Source organism: Centropristis striata, chromosome 9, assembly GCF_030273125.1.
Source record: "Centropristis striata isolate RG_2023a ecotype Rhode Island chromosome 9, C.striata_1.0, whole genome shotgun sequence".
NCBI classification, from domain to species: domain Eukaryota; kingdom Metazoa; phylum Chordata; class Actinopteri; order Perciformes; family Serranidae; genus Centropristis; species Centropristis striata.
The window spans coordinates 38,102,448-38,126,861 of record NC_081525.1 but is presented as its reverse complement, the minus strand read 5'-3'; the positions used below and the strand labels follow the sequence as shown (position 1 = coordinate 38,126,861).

General features: G+C 37.9%; 1 protein-coding gene across 1 annotated transcript in view; it reads right to left on the bottom strand.

Annotated features, from left to right (window-relative positions):
- The window catches only part of atp8b3 (ATPase phospholipid transporting 8B3), a 63,672-nt gene extending 46,155 nt beyond the window's left edge, over nt 1-17,517 (bottom strand). Inside the window, exons 1-2 of the mRNA XM_059340400.1 lie at nt 17,277-17,517; nt 12,764-12,882 (exon numbers count right to left, since the gene is read on the bottom strand). The gene's annotated coding sequence lies outside the window, so the exon portion shown is untranslated. The remainder of the gene's footprint in view (nt 1-12,763; nt 12,883-17,276) is intronic.
- Between the last annotated feature and the right edge of the window lie 6,897 nt (nt 17,518-24,414).

The following is a 24,414-nucleotide window of genomic DNA, read 5'->3' as shown; positions in this document are numbered from 1 at the left end:
GCATGTTAGCAGCGACAACAATGGCCTAAGTTTCGAAGACAAGCTAACAGACCAAGTCCGCAATTACCCGGATCTACAGTGACATATGCTTGTCAGAAGTCAACATGAGGATCTGCAAATATAGAAGGACGCGGACGCGGTCTGTTCCACAAACTCAGTTGATACAACAAATTTTGGACGAATAATGAAGCACAAAATGACCCAAAAAAGAAACAAAATGACCAAAAAAAGACACAAAATGTAAAAAAAAAAAAAAAAAGACACAAAATGACCAAAAAAAAAGAAACAAAATGAGCAAAAAAGACACAAATTGACCACAAAATGATAAAAAAAAATACATAAAATGACAAAAAAGAGACACAAAATGACCAAAATAAGACACAAAATGACCAAAAAAAGACACAAAATGACCATAAAACAGACATTAAATGACCAAAAAGACTAAAACACATGAACACTTTAACAGAGTGGAGACAGAGCTGACTTCCAAAATGATTTGGCGACCCCCAGAAATCATCTCGCGACCCCAATTGGGGTCGGGACCCCAAGGTTGGGAATAGCTGATCTACACAAACACAAGGCCAAATAAGAAGAATATCTCTGGCGTTAAGGCAACACCCACAGCTACACAGATAATGATTTCTTTTCACTGACAAACAAAAATGATACTAAATGGGCCCTTTTAATCATCAGTATCAGCTTCGACAAAACCTAATTTCTTTCAAGGGCGCCTAAGTCTATCTCAACCTTAAACAGCACCAGTGCAAACACAATTTCAACATTCTTTCTATTTTGACAGGCTCTACAATTCTGTATCCATTACAAAAAACATGAATATGAATCAACATATCAAAATATCAAACCCTAAACACAATCAAAAGCAGATTTGGTTCAAATTACCTTTAAACTCCTGGAAAGCGAGATTAAATCAAACAATAACTGGACAAATGGAATACTTGTTTTTAATAAACTGGGGATTTATGGAAAATGGAGCAAAATATAATGCTAAACAAAAACAAGTTCAGGATAGTAAGTGTTTGCAATTATACAGATCAAGATGAACTACTAGCCAAAAAAAACAAATTACATGCACATGAAAGTGCAAGTGGGACAAACGTTGTGGTCAAAACCACTTTGTGACAGTAAAGAGTCATCTCAAATACAATCTGTCCTCCTGTTTACCTTTTTGCTAAGACTACAGTGCCTAGCTATAAAGGGAAATTATGCAGTCCTTTTTATTGACTTATGTCTTCTGTATGAACAAATTGCTCGAGTGCCACTGGCAGGCTGAAAGTAAGTATTGAAACTAATGATTAAGTATAATAATAACACATTGTTGGTTTGGGGCATTTCATGGATTCACCAACAACGAGAAAAGTATAATTTAAAACCATCCATATCCTTCAAGCAAGGTGCATGAGGAAGGCCTACACCATCTATATTTTCAGTATCAAGCTACAAGCAGCCACACGTTGATGAGATAATCTCCCAAGCAGGAGGAAAGTAAACAAGACAAGCTTCATTTAAGAGGTGTGATTCACTCTTAGACAGAAATGTTGACTAAACTGGTCACTGTGTTGTTATAAAACCAAGATAACATAAACTGCTTCAGATTAATCATCCACATTCACTGTAACCATCTGCAACATGCAGTCAGGATGTGGGACTGCCGCACAATGAGAAAGTGGCGGTGGTAAAAAAAAATTATACAGGCATACATTGATATACCACAATGCTTCTTAAGCATGTTTATTTGAGTCATCCTCAAAGGGAGCAGATTCAGTTATTACTGAACAGTGCAGTCATAGCTGAGTAATGTAACATAACTATTCTGTTTACACTACATAACTATTTATTAATTAACCCTGAGCTGTAACATTTGACATTTGTACTGGACGGCATGATCGTCATGAATGCACCTTCTTGTTTCTGCTCCTACGTTGTGTTCAGTCCACGGCCAGGTTTATGTTTAGGTCTCATCAAAGCTATCAGGCTAATCAGCAGGAATTGAATGAATTCAATCTGATGTAACTCAACTTAAAATCTGGAAATTTACTGAAAGTCTAACTAGACTGTTGGAACATGGCTGACTGTGGTGTCTGTGGTTACAGTGAGTCAGAGAGAAAAATCTGCCGGAGTTTTCAAAAAAATACAGATCATAGAACATCCCCCCCTCATCACCTGGACAGCCCCCACACTCAGCTAACCACAGTGAAATCTTCAGCACAAACTGCAGAAGACTGATCTTGTACAATGTAGTGTGGGTTTCCATTTGGTGGTATTGTTAAGTGCGGTTCTGATCAGGCGTCTTCACCATGCTTGATGCCAGCTGGCATGGACGCCTACTGCCTAGTGGTACTCACCTCTGTAGTGATAAAACTATTTTTGACAGCTGGTGACGGATTACCTTTGCTCCTCAATGCCCAGCATGCTACACCAACTACATTTTGCCTGCCTGTCGCCCCATCTCACCTGAAAAATGTGAGATTGCTGTTAATTGTCTAAAGTCCAGTGTTTAACACCATAGTTAATTTAAGGCTCTCTACAAAGCTCAAGGCCCTGATATTAAACACCCCATTGTGTGTCAAGTGGACCCAGGTGGTGGTGGTGGGCAGACACAATACATATTTGATCAGCACTGTGTAGTTTGACAGTTTGATCTGAGTTTTGTGAGTTGCACTGGACATTAAAACCCAGCTCATGTGAGATAAATGGTTGAGATTGGCACAAGAGAGGCCACCCAGGGTGGAAAACTTTCTAAATGGGAGAGAGACGCTTCACAGAGCACATAAAACCTGCACGCAGCAGATTTGACTGGATTCCAGGTTAGATATTTACACTAGGCACTGCAAGAATATTGTTAGGAGGATCATTATGGATCCCAACCACCTGGATAACAACCTCTTCTCCTCTATCAGTTGAGGTTGAGAAAAAGGTACCAGAGAAATGCAACACTTCACCTTAAAGTTTGCATAAATATGGCAGCATCATATATACACTAAAATTAGACTGGCACATGCATATTTAGCCTTTGCCTTCTCAAATTTCATTATGGCTACATTTAAAGTAATGGACATAGAGTCAGCAAAAATAATTTTCCTATTGAAATGGAAATTTTCCATCTGAACAGAAGTGGGAGTGACCAGTTCCTGCTGAGAGACAGAGCATGGCAGATAAATTGAGAGTGATTTATTGAGGATATCAATGATGTTTTATGGTGAATAATAAGGTTAATACATTTTACCTTATTCAACACAAAATTCTAATCACATTACAAACGTCTAATTAGTTTGTAAATACAAAATAAATTTTCAAATGCATGGTTTATGATTTAATATCGTATAAGAAAAATATTTTACCTGTTTAGCAATCGCCCACAAATCAATTGAATCATTCATGTTCCAATGCAAACCCTTATGTAATGTCTGCTATATATAAAAAGAGCATAGTGGATATGATATCAGTGCACAGTTCTGCATGCAATGTGCATCATGTGAATCGATGCTAACGAAAACAATAAGTAGGGCAGTTGATCCAAAGTGAGTCATTTAAGTATCACCTGTTGGTTTGACGTGACCACATTCTTTGTGTTGGACTTCCGCTCTCCAGACTGAACTTTTTTTTAGTTTCAACAGTATTAAACAGACAGCGCGAGGGCGCAACGCGATTGGCTGCATGCATACAGTATATGTGTGAGCAGCCCAGCAGCTCTGCTCTCTTCAGCACCGCTTATTGTGATTGACAGGTAAGCGCAGCCTTCTCCAGGGAAACATTTAACATCCACACACTTAAAATTATTTGAGTAAATTAACTGGCTGATACGTCAAACCGTGTGCGTTACTGTATGTGTTGCAGAATTACAAGAAGCGCTCTCAAAGTTGATCCTGTCTTCCAAATCATCCCACAGGTGTCATCTTGTCATTCAGGTCAGTGCGGCGAGTTTAACACTATAACATTTAGCTTTGACTTAATTGTGAGGGACAAAACATCAAAATGTCTTTAAATAAATGTTATGATGTTAAATTTCTGTTAACCGTAAATATTTTAAGGGGTGGAAGAAGGATTCAGATCCTTTAAGTAGCCCACCACAATGCAAAACACTCCACTACATGTTAAAATCCTGCAGAAACTTTACTGATAAATGTAAAATGTAGGTATGTCCAAATGTACTTTAAGTTAAAAGTATATAGCCTATCGAATGTTTTTTTTTATTACCATACTTGTATTATTTAAGTGTGACACACACACACACACACACACACACACACACACACACACACACACACACATATTTTTTTATTATTATTATTATCTTATTTATTTATTTATTAAATAAAAAGTCTGTTTGAAATTTTTGATTGCCCACAGTCTAGTGCCATGTCCACCTCGAGGATCCCAGACGGTCCCGGGACAGCTGCTCCGTGCCAACCCTCCTCCTCAGCGGAGAGCAGCGGCTACATGGAGCCTGTTCCCAACCCTGGACTCCTCTTCCCGGTGACACGGACCTCCCTGCTGGCTGGACGTCTCCTGCGTCTACGGGCCTACAGCGGCCACGTAAGGCCCGTGACGCGCCGCAAGAGAGAGATGATCCCCACTGACAAGAAAGACTCAAGTTACTGGGACAAGCGACTCAAGAACAACGAGGCTGCCAGGCGCTCCAGGGAGAAGCGGCGGCTGAACGACCTGATGCTGGAGGGCCAGCTGCTGGCTCTGAGTGAGGAGAACGCCCAGCTGCGGGCTCAGGTGCTCAGCCTGCAGTATCACGGGAGCCCGAGTGCAGAAAACAGCAAAGCTGCCTCTGCTTGTGCATCACCCACTGCCTCTGTTTCCACCGTGCCCTTGTCACCTAGATCGGCCCACTCCCCTGCCTTCTTCCAGGCAGGACTGTGGGGCTCCTGCAGGAGCAACCCAGCTTCTGTTCTGGGTGTGAGGCAACAAGAACCAGCCATGCAGCAAGGCATCTCCTCCCTCTCCAGGCCCCGTGTCCTCTCTGTGGAGGTCGGTAGGTCAGCGGAGGCAGAGATTGATGCTCAGCGGCAGGTCTCCTCCAGCGATGACGTCCACATCCCCACCGACGAGTCCTACACCCGAGCCTTTCTGCACACACCTGACACACGTCGCCATGCGTCACTCCTTTCATACCCACCGAGAAATTGGTTGGTGCCTCATCTGAATCACTCGGCACTGTGCAATAATTTTCTGCTGCCTTGGCGGTCTTCCTACGTGTCCCCGCCGGCAGTCTACCCCGGGCAGCCTCTCTACATCCAGGAGAGGCAGGGCCATGGCCTCGGTGTGGAGGCAGACATTCAGGAGGGGTTCAAGACCCGGTTCAGCAGTGCCCCGGCAGGGCCGTCTCAACTCAGGATGCGCCTGAGTCCTGATGGACGCTAACGCGACTATCACAGCATTTTACAAATTAGAGCTTAGCTTGTGTAGGCTATTTTGATGCTTTGTGTATTATAAAAATGTATAAAAAGTAACTGGGGTTAGGTTTTTTTCCCCTCCAAATTGCCAATGAATACAAATAGGCTTTATAATTTGATAACAAACAAGCCTGAACAGCCCAATCAATGAGTTATTCGGTCATAATAAAAATGCGGATAACCGTATTCAAACGCATACGCGCATAATAATAGAAATGTAGACTGCATAAATTATTTTAATGCAGCATATAGGCTACACTGTCTGACTTTCTTGTGTTTATTTTTGGTCAGCGGTTGCATTGCACGAATAGATCAGTGGTGTCAGACAACAGTAAGTATTACAGTTGTAGTGGTATTGTAGCCTATAACCCTTTCTTCTATAACGTATACTTTGATGTATAAAAGTAAATGCAACAGTTGACGTTACACAAAGTTACTCCATGTCGTTTTTTGTCATGATTAATCGATGCTCGAGACATAAATTGGAATTATTGTTTGTGATTTTTTTCCGTTTATCTGCGGTGAAAAACATCAGTGAAACTGGGTGACTTGGTATTCCCCTTTATCCGCACTGCAGCGTGATTTCTTCGAAGCTGTCGTTTCAATGGAAAACCAAACGTTTAACCGTTTATTTGCTGACTTGCTGCTGTGTGTGGGACATCGTCCCACATTGCATTTATCTATGCCATTCTTCTGTGCTTGATTTTTGTTAAGGATATAAATTACAATGCGAATAATACATGCCTACTATCAGGTGGATCCTTAAGGTGCTCTGTCAAAATACTGGAGAATGTTTTCACCTTTAATTTAAAAAAAAAAAAAAAAAATGTAAATAGCTTATGTCATAACTCTGCAAAATGTTTATTTGTCAAATATTTGGAAAATACAATAACTGATACGATTTTTATTTTTTTTCATGCAGTTTATGTTGATATAGGCCTATATTATCATAGGCTGCATATAACAAAAATGGTGCAAATGAGGGAACACTTGGACCTTTCTTGCTTGTATTTTATTTTATTTTATTCTGCTTCCCTGGTGCCGTCACTTAATCTTCAATAAAACAGTACTCAAGGCTAATGATCATCAGATTTAGCCATTCAGCAGGCCTTCCTAGAAAAGTTTCACTTTTCATGACAGTTTCTTTAAAGCAGTCAAAGTTCAGCTTCCTATTGTGTAAGGTTTGGTTTTTAAATGTAATGTTTATGGTTGTTGTAAGGAAACAGTTGTTTAAAACGTATTCATTTTTCCTGGTTATCATGTCGTCCATACTCTATATATCATACTCCATAATGTGTTCCCGAAGCCAACAGCAGAGGGCGCTACAACACAATAAAGTGTGGTGACTGCATCTATGTACAGTGGACTTTCGTTTCCTAAAAAGATAGTTTAAAAAAAAAAAAGAAGAAGAAATTTCTGCTACTCCAGTATGTATATATTTTTTCTTGTGGGGTAAGGATAGGCAAAAAGGCAGCTAATAAAGAATAAATTAAATGAACATTGTTATTTCTGTTTATGTAACATTTACATTGATTTTATAGAAAAGAAAACACACAATGAAAGAAAAATAAGTAGTTTTAATCTCATCTGGTTCATTTCTTAGACTGTTTAAACCCCAAATATTTCCAACCCTGTTTGAAAGAAAGTCATCCTTTTCCAAAAAAGTATTTTGGTCTTATTAAAGTTTAACATTTTACAGCTTTTGTGCATAATCATTTGTAAAACAGCATACTTTTTTTACACCTTTGTCATTCTAGGAGCTTTGCAACATGCAGAATGTCAGGAAGTCTGAGTCAGACATGGTTAATGTTAATTTGTAATTCAAGACCAACACAAAAATAATTCTCTTGTCACTGGTTGTCTTGTCTGGTTGCAAAATGTCACTCAATTTAATCATCAATTTTGGGTTACGGAAATTTTCTACTTTGTTTAATGTCAAATGGTGTTGAATTTATACAATTATGTAATATACTTTCTGGTTTTGACAGGAAGACTGTCACAGTTTCATCTATACTACGGAAACAACTGAAACTCAGATTGAAAAGAAGTTCAAACATACACAGATGTCTGGTCCAACTACTAAAGCTTGAAGATGACTATGTACACATAGAAGTTAAACTTCTGACAACAATAAAGCATTTTCACGTCCACTTGGACCTTTGGTGTATTTTTTTTTTTAAACATCAACAGCTTAAGCGCTTCACAACAGGAAGCAAAAGCATTACTTGTCTACATGTGACTGTGTCTATACATAGAAATGGGGGTTGAGGTAAAATTTTCCAGCCAGAAAAAATGAATATAAAATGTTATATTTCCAATTATAAAGTTAATTTGTCTTCCTATACTGTGAAACAACTGGTTCTAAAGTGTATTGCAAAAAAAGCAGATCAGTGAGAGGATGTTAAATGTGCAGACAAGTAATCACAACTTCGACATCTACATTGATAGGAGATATCACTTCTCTTTTTTTCTGTGAATTTGAGGTGCCAAAGATTTATTTAACACTCACACAGAAAAATGTCAGTCACTTATCATCACTTATCTTGGTTATGCTTTACTGTAAATATCTGAAAGACACATAACTCTGATGATATCTTTTCCCGGGTTCTGACGCTCTTGTACTACTACTGCTTCTACTACTTTTAGAAGCATGTTTATTCTTTTTATGAAAAGACACATCAGATAAGTAACTTACATATAGTTTAAATTGTCTTTGTGGATGAATTATGTAACTAAATACTATAAAACACATCAACATGTGACAACTGTACAGCTACACAGAAACACTGCAAAGACAAAACAGATTACATGGATTTACAGCGTGAAATAATAATGGTGCATTACTAAACTATGAGGTGTTAAATGCATCTGCAATTTTACCATAAGTCTGTCTGAAACTCACAGCTTTGCACAGGTGAGACCCATGTGTGGGTAAGCCACAAGTACCACAACATTATCAAGATCAAGTGAGCCAGTGAGACACCTTCCATGTGACAACAGAGGTGGACAGTCAGACTAAAAGACAGGAAAACAACACAAAGAGTTAGAGAACGCAAAGAAGGAGGACTGAGAGCAGCAAGACATTATAACCCCCCCTCTGCTTTTATGTGCATCAATCTCATGACGCAGTCTCAAAGGAGAACTCGAAGTTGTATGTTCGTATTGTGTGAGCAAGATAACTCTGAATTAGGTCACTAGCACCTCTGCAACAGTGGACTTTCTGCATAGAGCAGTTAAAGGTAAGGCCTCAAGCTCATTTTCACATCTTTAGTGTTTGGACCATGTTTGTAAATGGCTGATGGACTCAGAGGAGGAAATGGTTTAGGTGTTGGTGACCAAAGGGTGGATGGTTTTTACACGTTTATTATAATTCTCTCGTGGTGATCACAGCCCAACAACGCAAAGTCGTACACTGTGAATTCCGTGGTCAACTCAGAAAAATTATCAATTACTTTTCATGTTGCTAAAATACAGCAATAAGTGACCGGGCATTCAGTTTTGTGCTGTGTATTATTAAAATTAAATCAATTCATTCAGAATAGATTACCAGGAATTGTTATGTCGTTCTCTGCGAAGAACTGTTTGAGGAAGAGGAAGTATGACTACATTGTTAATATCAAGATAATCGAGACGGACAGTCTTTTTGCATGGCGTGTTGTTAAACTATTGTCCAAAGCCGTGATTAAGTTACTAAACTCAAATGTATCAAAAATATTTAAAAGCTATTCAGGATATGAAAGCTCATATTTATTTATTGATTAATCGCTGTGCTATTATATTGTACAGTAGCGCACAGGGGTCTCTTCTCTTCATTCACACCTTTTTTTTTTCAAGATATTTTTGGTTGTTGTTGCACAATACACATGTACAAAGTCTGTGATTGTGATGGGTTGCAAAAACAACATGAAAAACTGTTTTTTCTGTTTATATAAAATCATAATTATAAATCATTCTATACTGTATGAAAGCTATGGAAGTTTTTCAGCAATTACAAGGAATTCAAATTGCTTGAAATTCCACAAATTCCTCCTCACCTGTCTGACACACTTTAATATGTAGAGGTTTCATTACATAACCTCTCTGGTTATAAGGAGTAATCTATGTAACCTCAATATTAAGCACCATATTTATTATACGATGGTAAAATGCTGGAAGACTTAAATAAACGGTGTGTCAATCCCTTAATACATGACGGCTTAATACCAAACTGTGTGTACATATTTGTTTGCTCTACTTTCTGATTTTTCTTGCTTTGATTCCCACTTCATTTCCATAAAAATGTTAGTGCTTCAGCTGTTCTTCGGCATTGGTTGAAGTGACACAAAGACTTGTAAGGACCCTTGTATAGTTATTTAGAGGTTCTTTGTGGGTTCTTTCCCCAGTACACCAAACTATACTAAGCTGAAGAACCAGCAGAGAACCTTATAAGCACCTGTATTGTTCTTTAGAGGTTCTCTACTGGTTAGAGGTTTTATATTGGCCCTTCAGCTTAGTTTAGTTCAGTTTAAATAACTGGGAAAAGAATAGAATCACTACAAAAATAGCATGTGTATTTCCAGAGGACAACACACTAAAGCAGTACATGAAAAAATCCTTCTTTATTTCCCTTTTCCCCCCATTCATTATGTGGCTAACATATGCCTTGCTGCAAAATCAACAGAAAATGAAAGGCTTTCACTATATTCATTTTTAACTGCTTTATTTAATTAGTAAAACAATGATTTATGTCTAGTGGTAAATGGCACTTCTAATGGTTCTACATGGCACCATTTGACGAAATAAAAGATGGGTGCCCTATAGAACCAAACAGGTTTGCCAAGCCCAAAAATGTTTTTTGGGTACTGTTTAGCATCATTTTATCAGAGATACATGAAGTCATTAGTTTATAAAAGTGAACGTTAACTTTTCCAGGTGCTTTACACTTCAAATATAAAAAGTGTACTGAAATAAGCTGGTGCTATGAGTTATTAGAACTGCCCTTTAAAGAATGTACGAGTTAACCACACAGCTCAAGCTGTGAACTGTGGCAAATTATTTTATTCCCCCAAGAGAGCATTCATTCACTCTAATTTCCACAACGGCAGTTTATAAGAGACATGAACACAGTACACAGACATCGAAAGCCTCAAACTCCTCTTATGGGTAGTTATTTTAACAATAGCTGCCAGAGTGCACGGCAACACAACAGCAGATGGTAGAGTGTGAGAAAACGGATAGACTCAAAAAGAAGAAGTTTGAGAGTTCCTTACTAAAAAGCAGGCTGGCTATAATTAGTCAATAAGAAACAGGTGCAAATGTGCAGCAGAGTAGAGAGCAGGCTCGGCCTCAAGAGAGATTTCACTCAGGAACCCTCTCTTTGTTTTTTATTTTCTCGCTATCTGTCTCCCTTTATGATTATAGTTTTCTCTCTTCCTGCTGTTGCTTTTTTGGGGTTGCTAGTCTTTATGAGAACATGCACACCTGCATACTTGTGTGTGACACAGACAAACAAACACAAAGGCGCTTCGGGTCTATGTTCGTGCTGGGCACAGGCTTGAATATTTTTAACCTGATGTGCATGCTCACCACTGCACACAGGACGCTTGGCCTCTTTGAAACTTTTGTTTTGATGCTTCTGGCACAGCCTGGCTGGCACGGCACAATATGACTATATGGACAGTAAATATCCTGAGAAGTTGCTCTAAGTGTGAATCACAAAAATAAAAATGAGAACTAAACAGGACACTGTATGATCTTTCTTTTTTTTTTTTAGGTAATAGACCGTGGAGTTATGGTTTGTACTTAGGTTGCTCATGTGTGAAGTCCTGTGACAGTTTATTTCACAGCTCCTTTAAGAGGTGTCACATGTAGTATAAGGTGCTGGCTGACGTCTGATTAGAAATTAACTTATCAGCTATTGTGTTATTTGCGAGAATAAGGTGTGAGGGAAACATCAATGAGTTAAAAGGAGTGTGTGTAAAGTCAATGTGTGTTTCTCCGTGTATGATTGCACGCATAGAGAGGGCCCGCTGTGGTTTCAACACAGTGTTCATCTTTCTTGCACAGCATCCCATGAAACCACCCACAAACCCACGCGAATGAAAGCGAGTATATTAAAAGCTGCTAGCATTCCTCTCAGATTGGTTATTCAAAATATCTTCCTGTTCGATTTTACCTTCTGCCTTTTGTAACAAAATCGACAGATGCTTACTGACTACCTTTCATCCCAGCAATAAAAAAAGAGTGAAGTGAAGCAAGTACATAAAATAATGGAGATGGGGAAGTGGTGACTGGGTGGACAAGTGCATTAAAGAGGAAGATAGGAAAGATAAAGTGAAGATACAGTCCTTTGTCAAACTAAAGAATAGACTTGATAGTGAAAAGAAAAACCAAATGAGGGGTACAAGAGCAACTTTATGGATTTATATAAAAACCTACATTGTAAAAGCTAGCTCTCAACAACCTATGGTGCAGACCTATGGTACTGTACCTATTGTTATAAATATGGAACTGGGTATGATTGTTTCTGCATGGGCTCATTGTTGTAAACAACTGTACAACATATTCACTATCAAAGACATTCTTCTTTTTCTGCTTGTTGCCCCCTCACATTTTCTCATGTGGTCTCTACAGGTAGGAGGTGAAGTGAGGTAAATAAGGGGTTGAGAGTGCTGGAGGTGCTAGACAGGGTTAGGTACAACTGAGTGTGCTGCAGCAGCATCTGCAGCTTGTCAGAAGAAAACAAAAAAAACTCTCAGCCTTATTCAACCCTTACTGGCTTTGAAGTACACTGGAGAGTGACTACTTGATGTACAGGCTTTACATGGCTAACCCAAACACTTAAGTGTATTTAAACTGACATATCAAGGTAAATATAAATATTTCCATAATCTAAAACGCTCTTCAGAATTTATCATCTCAGCACAATCCAATTGCATTTTTTAAAATGACATTCAACACCAAATTAGTAGTAGTCTATAGTAGTTGTATTGTTGCTGTTCTACGAATTACACTTGTTTGACTTTTATTATTTTTCCCTTTATAGTTGACTGCTGTAAAAAGATTGCCAATTATCACTGCAGTCAAACATACTACGGTGCTTTCGTCGAACACAAACCAAGATAAGAGGTAAAGCGTGAATCAGATAGGTCTACCATTACACAAGAAGGAAGTACCTGTATGACTCAAGCTCGCACACAAGATAAAAATCCTCCTCTACTCTTTTTGATTTCAGGTCACGATTGGTTGTTTCTCATCTTAATCTACCATGGAGTCCCTGTCTCCATCTTATCATGGAGGCCATCAACAGGTAGAGGAGGAACTGGTACGTAAGGGACCCCGTCGCAAAAGGGAGTTCATACCTGAGGAGAAGAAAGACGCCACCTACTGGGAGAAACGTCGTAAGAACAACGAGGCAGCCAAGCGGTCTCGGGAGAAGAGGAGGATGAACGACTACGTGCTTGAGAGTCATCTCATGGCCCTGAAAGAAGAAAATACCAGGCTTAGTGCTGAATTAATAGCCATAAAGCTACGATATGGCCTGCTCCACCCTGCAGCCTATAGTGCTCACCAGAGTAACCATGTCCACAGCACCACCCAGCCTATTACTGCCACAAGCACACACCACCAGTCCCTCCAGAAGGACTACTACTGGGGAGGTAGAGACTCTTCTCTTATGGCAAGACCCCAACCACCTCACGCTGTTTTCATCCCTGCATATGCCCTCCATACCATGAGAGGCTATTCATATTTAAACACGTCCAGTCCGACCAGCTCTGGCCTCCTCTCTCCCCTTGTCCTCCCTCGAGGTCTCCTTCCTACCCATTCATCCCATCCTGGAGCTCCTCTACTGAAGCCCATTCCTACGAGAGCTACCTCAGATGAGGAAGAGGAGCAGCAGGTCCCGGGGTTGTTGTCTCCATTCTGCCATGCTCCACCTGGCAAAGTCCCCTCCAGAGGAGACAGAAACTGCAATCCACCAAGACAATACATATCCGACTGACTGGCCAATACACAGACTGTATATATAGATGGACGACATGTCATGCCAAAATATCCCACTAGACCTTTTTATAGCATCAATTAATCAATCAAGAGGTTAAATGTGCAGTTTTCAACTGAATATACAGTACAGGCCAAAAGTTTGGACAGACCTTCTCATTCAATGTTTTTCCTTTATTTTCATGACTATTGTCATTGTAAATTCATCAACACATGTGGAATTATGTACTTAACAAAAAAGTGTGAAATAACTGAAAACATGTCTTATATTCTAGTAAGCAAAGGGTGGTTACTTTGAGGAATCTAAAATACAAGACATGTTTTCAGTTATTTCACACTTTTTTTGTTAAGTACATAATTCCATATGTGTTCATTCATAGTTTTGATGCCTTCAGTGAGAATCTACAATGTAAATAGTCATGAAAATAAAGAAAAACGCATTGAATGAGATGGGTGTGTCCAAACTTTTGGCCTGTACTGTATGTCACAGAGGATTAGCAAATTATCACATTCTGTTGTATTTACACTTCAGACAACTCAAAACTTTTTTGGAATCAGGGTTGTTCATCACTGAGTTGAGAACTACATATTTGCAACCCTGTCCCCAAAATATTACATTCCCATACAACAAAACTGCATTCTTAATTATGTTTAGAGGGAAACAAATTTTCACCTGGATTACAGTCAGGCCGTTTTAAGCATGATGTTAAAGTTGTGAAATAGTCGCAGTTTGGATGTTTTTAGACAACAAAATTATGCGGTTTTCTTTCAAAAATCATGCTTTGATTTCAAATGGGTACATTTGTTATCCAAAAATAACTAAACGTTGACTCCTGGGTGAAAGTCCTTTTCTGACCATCCTCCTCCTCCATCACAGACTTTGATTAGAAGCATTTTTGTGATACATAATGAACAAGCGTAATCCAGGGGAAAATTTCTTTCCATCCAACCATAAAAGACAATGTCATTTATTTGCATGGGAACGTAGTTCACTTTTGGAGAGCTATCATGTCGCCATCTTTATATACAGTCTATGATCCAAAACAGAATGGTGTATCTACTGGATAAATTGATCAACTGAGAAACTAATTCTTAATTTCTCTTTACGTACTGTCAAATATTCCTGCTGACCCCGTAACTTCAAGAGCTATTTTTTTGTGAATTAATGGTGCATATTGTGTTCAAAAAAGCACTGTTTAAAAGTGCTCAAGGAGTGGAAACCTCCACACTCGTATGTTGGATGGTGATCGTTCACACCGAAACCACATGAAAAACATTTCGCCCGTAAAAAAAAAAAAGGTAGCAGGGGTTTGAATAGATTTCTATTCATGTACAAGTTGTACGCCCTGCAGTGCCACAAAAATAGAGCTCTGTAGCTACTTCAGCTCCTCTGTGTGTGTGCTCTCTGTTAAAGATAAGCAGTCTTTTTTACATGCATAAATGTTTAGCACAACAGTGACAGAACTAGATGTGTGTCCTATATCCTTTGTATTTTGTTGATAAATAAACATTACTTGATGCTAATGAACATCTGTTAACCATCAATTGGAGTCTTACCTAGATTAATGTAGAATTAAGTCATTTTTTCCCTTTTTCATACAGCTAAATATTACATTTTTTTGAAAGATAAAGCTGTGGACAAAAAAAAACATCATAGAGTTTCAACCCAGGTTGATATTACAGGTAACTTGCCTTAAATCCAAATGGAAACACTGGATTACAATAATGTATTTCTTTGGTTTTCTTGTGTAGGCAGAAGAAGTTACCTTTATCTGTGCTGTGGCCATAATGTGTTTGAACTTTCCAATATTCTGATAACCTCGGGGAAACCATTGTGTTGAATTTGTATCACATAAAAGATTCAAAAATGTAATCTTTAGGCTTCGTTTTTGTTTTGTTGTGTTTCAACTCCATGGTACGGCTTAGCTCAATTTGATTTGACTCACTTTTGTTACCAGGTCCTTTTCTCCATTTTGTTTTTCACTGCAGATAGTACCGGCTTAGTGTAGGCTCATCACCATATCGCAGCTGTATGAAGCTGCCGTGACATCCTACCCTAGCTAAATCCTTTTAATGGCAACGAAACAGGAATGTCTGTAGCATACTTCTGCGTAGCACTGCAGAATGACCTTGTTTTTTAATTCTTGGTCAACTGAATAAAATAATTTTCACTATTGACAGCAGCTTGATTATGTAAAAATCTCAGGTTTGTGCAGAATTTCTGGTGTCATAGCAGTGACAATTATCTCTGACCAATCAGTGATCTGCAGTGCTTTAAATCCAACATCTAGAATCAGCTTGGTTCGCTTGGAACTTCAACAGTGGCATGAAAAAAATAACTACAAGGTACTATCCACAACTTTTGCTAATGGAATACCAAAAAAGAGAGAGTCAAATTGAGTAGAGTTTAGCTGTTTTATGTAGTGGAAAAATGGCTGAAGGCTGAAAAAAGCACTCCTCTCTCTTCCTCAGTAACCCAGAAACTGATGTTTACATTACCATGCTATTTGCTTTCCCAACAAAGGAGGAGATAAAAGCTGTGTCTCAATACTGTGGCCAGCCCCCACAATGCTGAAGCCCTGGGCAGCCTGAAGGCTTGTGGACTACGGTATTAAAAAAAAAATTGCAGTCCTTGGTCCAGAGATTAAAAGTAAAAGTATTGCATTCGGCAACAAAGACAGTATCTTACTGCTCTTTTCTTCCAGTTGGCATCTGTTGTTTCTTTCAGTGTGTTTGTGAGTCAGCAGCACCACAGGCTACAGCAGGTTGTTGGCTCTTTGCCTGACAGTGCTGATGGCGACATCGCTGCTGGCCAGGCAAACAGCCAGTCCTGCTGGCTCAAAGACAGACTCAAAGAAACAGTCAGTGCCAGTACAGGAACAAGACAGCAGCTGACAACTGATTAAGTGTTTTTGTAATGCAACCTAACATTTTGTTAAATGCCAGTGATGCTACGACTAATCAGTTTGCTGTGGTTATGACTATCAAACATGGCTAATAAAGATGTTAAGATCTTAAAGTGCCCTTAGACTGAGACTGTGCCGAAACAAGCTCATATTATAATATGTATAAAAACCGTAGTCTGTAAAAATAAAATAAATAAATACAATTCCATCTCTACTCATTTTGAATTTTTTGTTTTGTTTATTTAGCCGTATCCTAATTCAAACAATCTTAAACCAATTTTACATCTACATTTTTTTAATAATAATAAACACATCCTGATACGTGTTATGAATAGGCTATCTTTTCCAGTAAACTGGACAGGAGAATTGGGTATTTGAGGCCATAAATTATTAAGTAGTTCCATAGAAATGCTACGAAACAACAACAAAAACAACAACAAAGTAACATAATTATACAAAGTCCAACTTGCAGTGATATTATTTTTATGCAAGCTCCAGAAAATAGAGAAAACATACAATACTATACTAGAAAATAAGTAAAGGAACTGTTACAAAAATACAGAAAAGTAAAATATATAAAATATGGTAAAACATTGTCCTTAAATTACAAAATGTATTATTTAGTTTCTTTATATAAGCAGTAGAAACTGAAGCTAATGTTACAGATTGCTAATAGCTCCTTAGCAGAATTTGTGTTGAAGAATACATCTCCCCTCAAGTAATTTATGTAACTTTTAAAGTCAGTATGTTTGCCCTTCTGCCTTAACATTAACCCTGTTACTCTAGGTTAAACATCTAGCTAGCATAAAGTAGTGCTAACCCCTTATGGTGCTAACAGTTAGCTTGCTTGCTAAGTCAGGACCAGGGTAGCTAACCTTAGCTAGCTGGCAACAAATGTGTGTCATCTTCTACAATAAAATTATGTTTTATTAAATTATGTCAATATGTCAGAGTAACATATACTTACACACGTGAAGGTGGTCCAACTGGTCATTCCGGTCGTTATCTGTAAACGTTTTTAAAAAAACGTCAACTAATATCATGTTTTTGAGAACTGAGCTGGCAGCACGGCTAACCTTAGCATTAGCATGTTGTTGCCATGGTTTTACCGAACAACCGGTAGGAGTCGCTTATGTAACCTAGCACCGGAAGCAGACACCTGTGTGATTGCACGTGGTGTTGGCTGCTGAATATTTCTAGCTTGTCAAACTAACTAACCTCTATGATACACAATAATGTGTGTCTTATTAATGTTGGTTTGGCTGCTTATGTCGTAATAATGTTTCATAACCTACTTTCTCTATGAGTATCATATTTCCTGACCCCACTTTGTCTTATTGTATTTCTTCATAATAAAGTAATGAGGATGTTAAACTGCTATTAATTCAATGTTGATTTAAACAGTTGAAACCCCTCTTGGCACCTCTCTTCAGACAGATTCCCTAAGGTCGACATTGCCCAGAGCAATGAGCTATTAGCATTATGTTCCTTATTAAACAGAATTATAATGTGGAGACATGGCAGCTATCCAGTGTTGTTCCTGTTCAAGAGACTTTTATTCACGAACAGTAATTCATTTTGCAGATATAAGCTGTTATAAGAGCACTTCTACAGTCTTTTTTTTTTTTGCCAATGTTGCTGTTAATAGGCTGTTGGTTTTAATTCTATTTCCAACCAAAATGCTTCTTGTTCTGTTTATTTAGCCTATTTTATATGTCTTAAAACTTGATGTGGGGAAATCTTTTAGATAAATATATTCTTTTGTAAAAAGCTGCACTAAAGAGGTCATGGATTCCTGTAATTTGTGGCTTTAAAGTTCAAAAGAGAATACAGACTTGATCGTATCTAAAATGTTAACTACACCTGTACTTGGTTTATTCGATTACAATATCTCTATCAGTCTTAAAATTTACATGTGGCATCACACACTGCACCTCACTACTCACAACTGAACCTTCTGGGTTGAAACTGATTACTCACAAACTTCAGAAACCAAAACTGAACTTTGCTTTATGGTTCTTGCAGATTCAAGAAATGAATTACATAAAATTCAAGTCATTGAAGTGATCCTGGCACACTTCAGTCATAATGAAAGGCAGGTATACCCCTTTTCACACCCAATGTTATCAGGTTTCAGCCAATGTGAAATACATAGCCTACATGCATAAATTATTATCCAAAAGAATGGATTAAAAAACAAAACAGAAACTGAATAAGTGACTGTTTGCAGCAGACTATGTCCTGATGAAAAGATATGCACACATTCTTTGCAGCTTAAATGTTTGTTTGAATAGTGCTAACCTGTGGCGGTTCCATCTAGACCACCACGTTGCAAAATGTGTGAATACTACCCCCACACACATGCATACCCCCCCCCCCCCCCCCCCCCCCCCCCCCCCCCCCCCCCCCCCCTCAACACACACACACACACACACACACACATACACACACACTGAGTTACATCACTTCAATCACCCATCAACGTTCCCATAGTATGACTGGAAACAGCGTTGGTGAAGCACAAGTAGAGTGTCTCTGTGTCAAAGTGCATTCTGACATAATTTCCTCTCTTCACAGAGTGAAAGAGATGCTTGAGGGGAGGCTTTCAAAGCCGTGTGCACTTTACTGCTGCTGTCTACAATGGGCAAATGAAATAACTTATGAAATAAAATAAAAAAGAATGCAAGGCAGACTCCATCTCAGTGCATAATGATGCAATTTCACAGTCTAATGTTGGTGGCTAATGCTTGGTTGGTGACGCATCTCTCAGTGGCTCATCTGAAATGTTGGTGACACATGTTAATTCCTCTTTAGCGAGACCACCTCCTCCTCATAGACAGCCACAGTCAACTCTAAACAGAGGCAGTTTCAGGTGTCTGACTTTGAAGAGTACCTAGGAACTGAAAAACTAAATAAGTCAGGGATTTCTGGTAAAAACAAACAAAAACAATAAAAAAAGAGAGATCATTTCCTGATCAAATTACATTTCAACTGAGTTTTGTTAAACTTTGATGGTAGAACTATTTAATTCTTCCCAAGGAATTAACATGCAACAGCATTATGCCCATTACTATAATATACAATAAATACAGTATGTCCTTAACTACAGTTTACAGTTAACTTACAGTTAACACAAACAGTTTCTTCTAAATAATAAGCAAAGCAAACCAACTTACCCTCTCAGTTACTCATATCCACATCGAGTAAGCTTTCTGGAGATTCTTGTTCATATACTGCACACATTTGTCACTTATTTGCTTCAATTTCGAAATAATGTAGGGATTATGTAAGTGGTGAATGAGAAGAGATATAATCATTTGCTGTCAGAGTACAGAATTGTAGGAGAAACCTTAATAATAGTTGCTTAAAATGTCCAATAATGAGATGTATAAAATCAGAGCATGCCTGGATTCATTTAATTTAGATCAAGAAGGTAAAGATCTAAGTGACTCATTACAAAGTCAAAGGCTTATTTGAGAATTCAGATATGCAGAAACTGTGCTGGTCTGGGAAAAAAAAGGTTATATTGTCAGATGAGTCATTTTTTTGGTGTGGGTGGGTGCATGTGTGACAAACACCATGAGAGCAGTTCAGGTGTGAAGACTTGACCCCCAACAGTGAGGGGCATTTTCCTGACATTGCTTGGATCCACTTGTCTTCACTTGAGAGGAAAGGGTCACTGCAAATCAATACAAAGTTACTCTGAGTGATCATCTTCATCCTTTGCTGAAACATTTTTTTGAGCTGTCTGTTACAAGCTGGTAACACCGCCGCCCACAGGGCACGAGCTGCCGATCAGAGGTCTGACGTCGTGATGAATGAATCATATGCTGTGGCCTTCAAAGTGACTAACTAAACCCTTACCGAAACAACATATTATACAGCTTTTTTTCCCTCCTGAAATGAGAGAAAATGTTTTGGAAGAATGATGTTCTTGCCTCTAGAGGAGCTTCTGATCTGTGCCAAGGATCACTGAAGCTTCGTCACATTTTACAAAGACACTTTCAAATGCAGGACTTCATGGCCCGTTTAAATCACCTCTGGACAAAAGGAAATACTCATCCTCCAGCTATAAATTAAGACATAAAATATCCTGCTTGGAATAATAATTTGTGTCTAATCAGATCTTTGGGCTATACATATATATATATATATATATATATATATATATATATATATATATATATATATATATATATATATATATATATACATATATATATATATATATATGTATATAAACGTTCCCATAGTATGACTGGAAACAGCGTTGGTGAAGCACAAGTAGAGTGTCTCTGTGTCAAAGTGCATTTTGACATAATTTCCTCTTTTCTATATATATGTAAGCAAATTGTTGTATATATAGTACAGGCCAAAAGTTTGGACACACACCTTCTCATTCAATGTGTTTTCTTTATTTTCATGACTATTTACATTGTAGATTCTCACTGAAGGCATCAAAACTATGAATGAACACATATGGAATTATGTACTTAACAAAAAAAGTGTGAAATAACTGAAAACATGTCTTGTATTTTAGATTCCTCAAAGTAGCCACCCTTTGCTTACTAGAATATAAGACATGTTTTCAGCTATTTCACACTTTTTTGTTAAGTACATAATTCCACATGTGTTCATTAATAGTTTTGATGAATTTACAATGTCAATAGTCATGAAAATAAAGGAAACGCATTGAATGAGAAGGTGTGTCCAAACTTTTGGCCTGTACTGTATATACACATATATATACACATATATACATATACATATACATATATATATATGTGTGTGTGTGTGTGTGTGTGTGTGTGTGTGCGTGTGTGTGTGTACACTGGACATTTAAAGTTTCCACACCACATCAAGTAAGTTGAATATTAGACAACAATTTTCTTACACACAAGTTGCAACATATATTTTCTGCGAAGTGAAGGAACCAAGTGAAGTAACAATAAGCAAAGCACATTTCTGATTAAAGGACTTTGAGACAGATTGAGATCATTTAAAGGAGTGTGCTTTAAATACTACGATTTTCGCAAAAATGGGAAAACATTTCCGAAGTGGTGAGCATACAACTGGATAAATGAGACTTGGATTATACTGCACAAGCAGTGTGAGAGATTCAGAGTTTGGGGGGTGAAGCATTTCTTGAATGGGTGCTGAATATCTTCCTGTTGCTCTCTATAGTTCCTCTTTGAGGTGCTGAGTTTTCTAAGTTTACACTAGTCAGAATAGATTTAGACATTACAGCTTAATGACTCATAAGTCAGGACCAACTAACACAACAAAGCGTGAATGCAACAGTACTATTTATCTGCTCACAAAATCTCATTTATTTTTGTAACTTGTGTTTGGGTGAATGCATAGAAAATGAACAATATTAGCGTTCCTCATACAGTATATGCAGTACCTACGTATATAAGTGAGTGAGTAATGACAGTATATCTTAATGTGTAGTGTAAATGGGACATCCATCCATCTGATTTAACACATTTTTAAAAATACGACACGCCCCTGAAAACAAAAAAACAGATCAAAATAAAAATTTGCAACACAAAATTTCACAGTGACGGGGTCACAGGTGTATTGTAGACTCTCAATGAACCTTTCAGACAGCCACCATAAGGGTTGAGTGACCAGATGACTGCTATAAAAAATGGGACAGGGCAGAGACATTATCATGGCAGATAACATAGCATGCTTTATAAACAGTGTGCTTCGTTTTTATAAAACAATACAATACAAAACAGTCTAGCACAATTTCCAGACACAATGGTTTCCATATTTACAGGGTGAATTCAGGAAAGGATAATGAAAATCATCATCGGCTGTTTACATTTCCAAAAACGCAAACAGGAACCACAACTGATGTCAAATCAGTCGGGTAACATATTCACAGTTCAATATTAATAATTCAAGATTATGAGTTTAATCTATAAAATTTATTGTGCAGTGAAAATGTGGATGAACACAAACACTTTGTGACTTCTCTTGATCATGTCCACAATGTTTCTTAAAGGGACAGTTCACCCAAAAATCAAAATGTTCTCTTACCTGCTGTGCTATTTATCAGTCTGGCTTGTTTTGGTGTGATCTGCCAAATGTTGGAGCTATAAGATATCTAACTGAAGTAGATGGCACTCAGCTTATAGTGCTCAAAGCACCAAAAAAATACATTTGAAAGACTCAACAGCAATGTCTCTCTCCAGAAATCATGACCCAGTTAGTCAAGGTAAGTCACATGACTTGTTGTGAGCGGTTTCATGTTGGAACTTTACTAGAAAGAAAATAATTCCTACATGAAACAGCTCACAACAAGGCCTGTGCGTCATCATGAGAAATGAGTCATGAAAAAGACAGTGTTGTTGAGGTTTTTTTTAAGTGTATTTTTTGGGGCTTTCATCACCATAATAGAAGTGCAATCTAGTTCTTTTATATTGGAGAGAAGGCCGACATGTCTACAGCCGATATCTTCAACACCGTGAAACAATTTAGATGGATTAACAGCACTACAGGTCAGAAAAATGATTTGAGGCTGAACTGTCCTTTGAAGCTGTAGCTCAAAATTCAATTTCACATCAAAACAACTGGATCCAGGTAAGCCCTCCTTCAACTTCACAGCTGCCTTTGGAATAGTGGAATAACAGCTAACTATTAAGTTTAAAGGCTGGGGAGGTCAAATCCTATCTGACTCTGAAGAAGTAGTCAGTACCATCTCTAGCCAACAGAGGGCAGCACAGCAACACTGTTATAACTGCAGTAATTTAGCAGACAGGAAGAGAGGAATTAGTTCCTTTAACCTACAGAACATCAGATACACCTAATGCACTTTCAACTCCACTAATTTTATTTGACAAGCTACTTTAGATTTCAATCAATAATTCAGAATAGCCTATAAATCAAGTCAAAAAAGGTATGTATTATTATAGATTCAACTACCCAGCAGTATATAAAGTAGCTGAAATAAGCTTCACCTTTACCAGCTGCAACATTTAGGATGCTAAGACATTAACATCTCACTAATTATTATCCCATAATATAATATATATCATTCTTAAATGCATTCTGCATACTGAGGACTTTCACATTTGGTACTTTTAATATATTTTGATGCTAATACCTATGTACTTTTACTTGACCTTTAATTGTAATATATTTTTAAATGGTGGTATTGCTACTTTTACTTAAGTGAAAATATCTGAGTACTTCTTGCAGCACTGACTGAAACTACCACAATTACTTTTCAAGGCCCAAAACTGACACATTTGCATTAAATGCACATGAAGGATTCATGTTAAGAAAAAAAACCATTGTATTATATTGTAGTAGAAATAGTATTTATCAATATAGTATTTATAAACAGATCATCTTCATCACCTTTTCTACTTTACAAAATGCTATACAGCTTTATTAGGAGGCATATATTGTTACAAGGTAGCATCCAGCCCTTTGTATTATAGAGGTGACATGTTCCTAGCGAACCTTTATTCCCTGTCCTCTCTGGCTCAGTTTCATTATGACCTTTGTTTCAGTCTGCAAGTTTCTCTATCACATTTGCATTTTCCCTGCTGCGTGTCTCAAATACATCAAGGTCCTGAGGAGAACCCACTTAACTCCTTTCCCCGCTGGTCGGCCAAGCCTCCCCGCTGTCCCTTACATCCAAAAATAGGAAAGTGAACCGAAACCTGATGTAAACGCCCTTCATGATTTGTTGTGTGAGCTCAGGGAACTGGTGACATGATAAGGTTGACTAGATATCAGTGATTTGAAAAAGAGATTTTAACGGCAGAAGTACAGTAGAACAGAAAAATCAGATTGATCACTAGACAGTACTATAAACAACCACAAAGAGCTCAATGTCAATGATTACAAAATATATAGTACATCTTATACAGTATATTTTCTACCTATACAGTATGATCTATTCAACTCAGGGATGAATTCACCCCAACAAATGTTCAATTTACAAATATTACACAAAGTAAGAAGCCAACTCTGTACACACAGTTCTTTTTTCATTCACTATTTGTACTTATACCTAGGAAAAGTACTCCAATGTGATATTATATGTATAAAACCCATGTGATTGTTATGACTGTAGCAAAAGA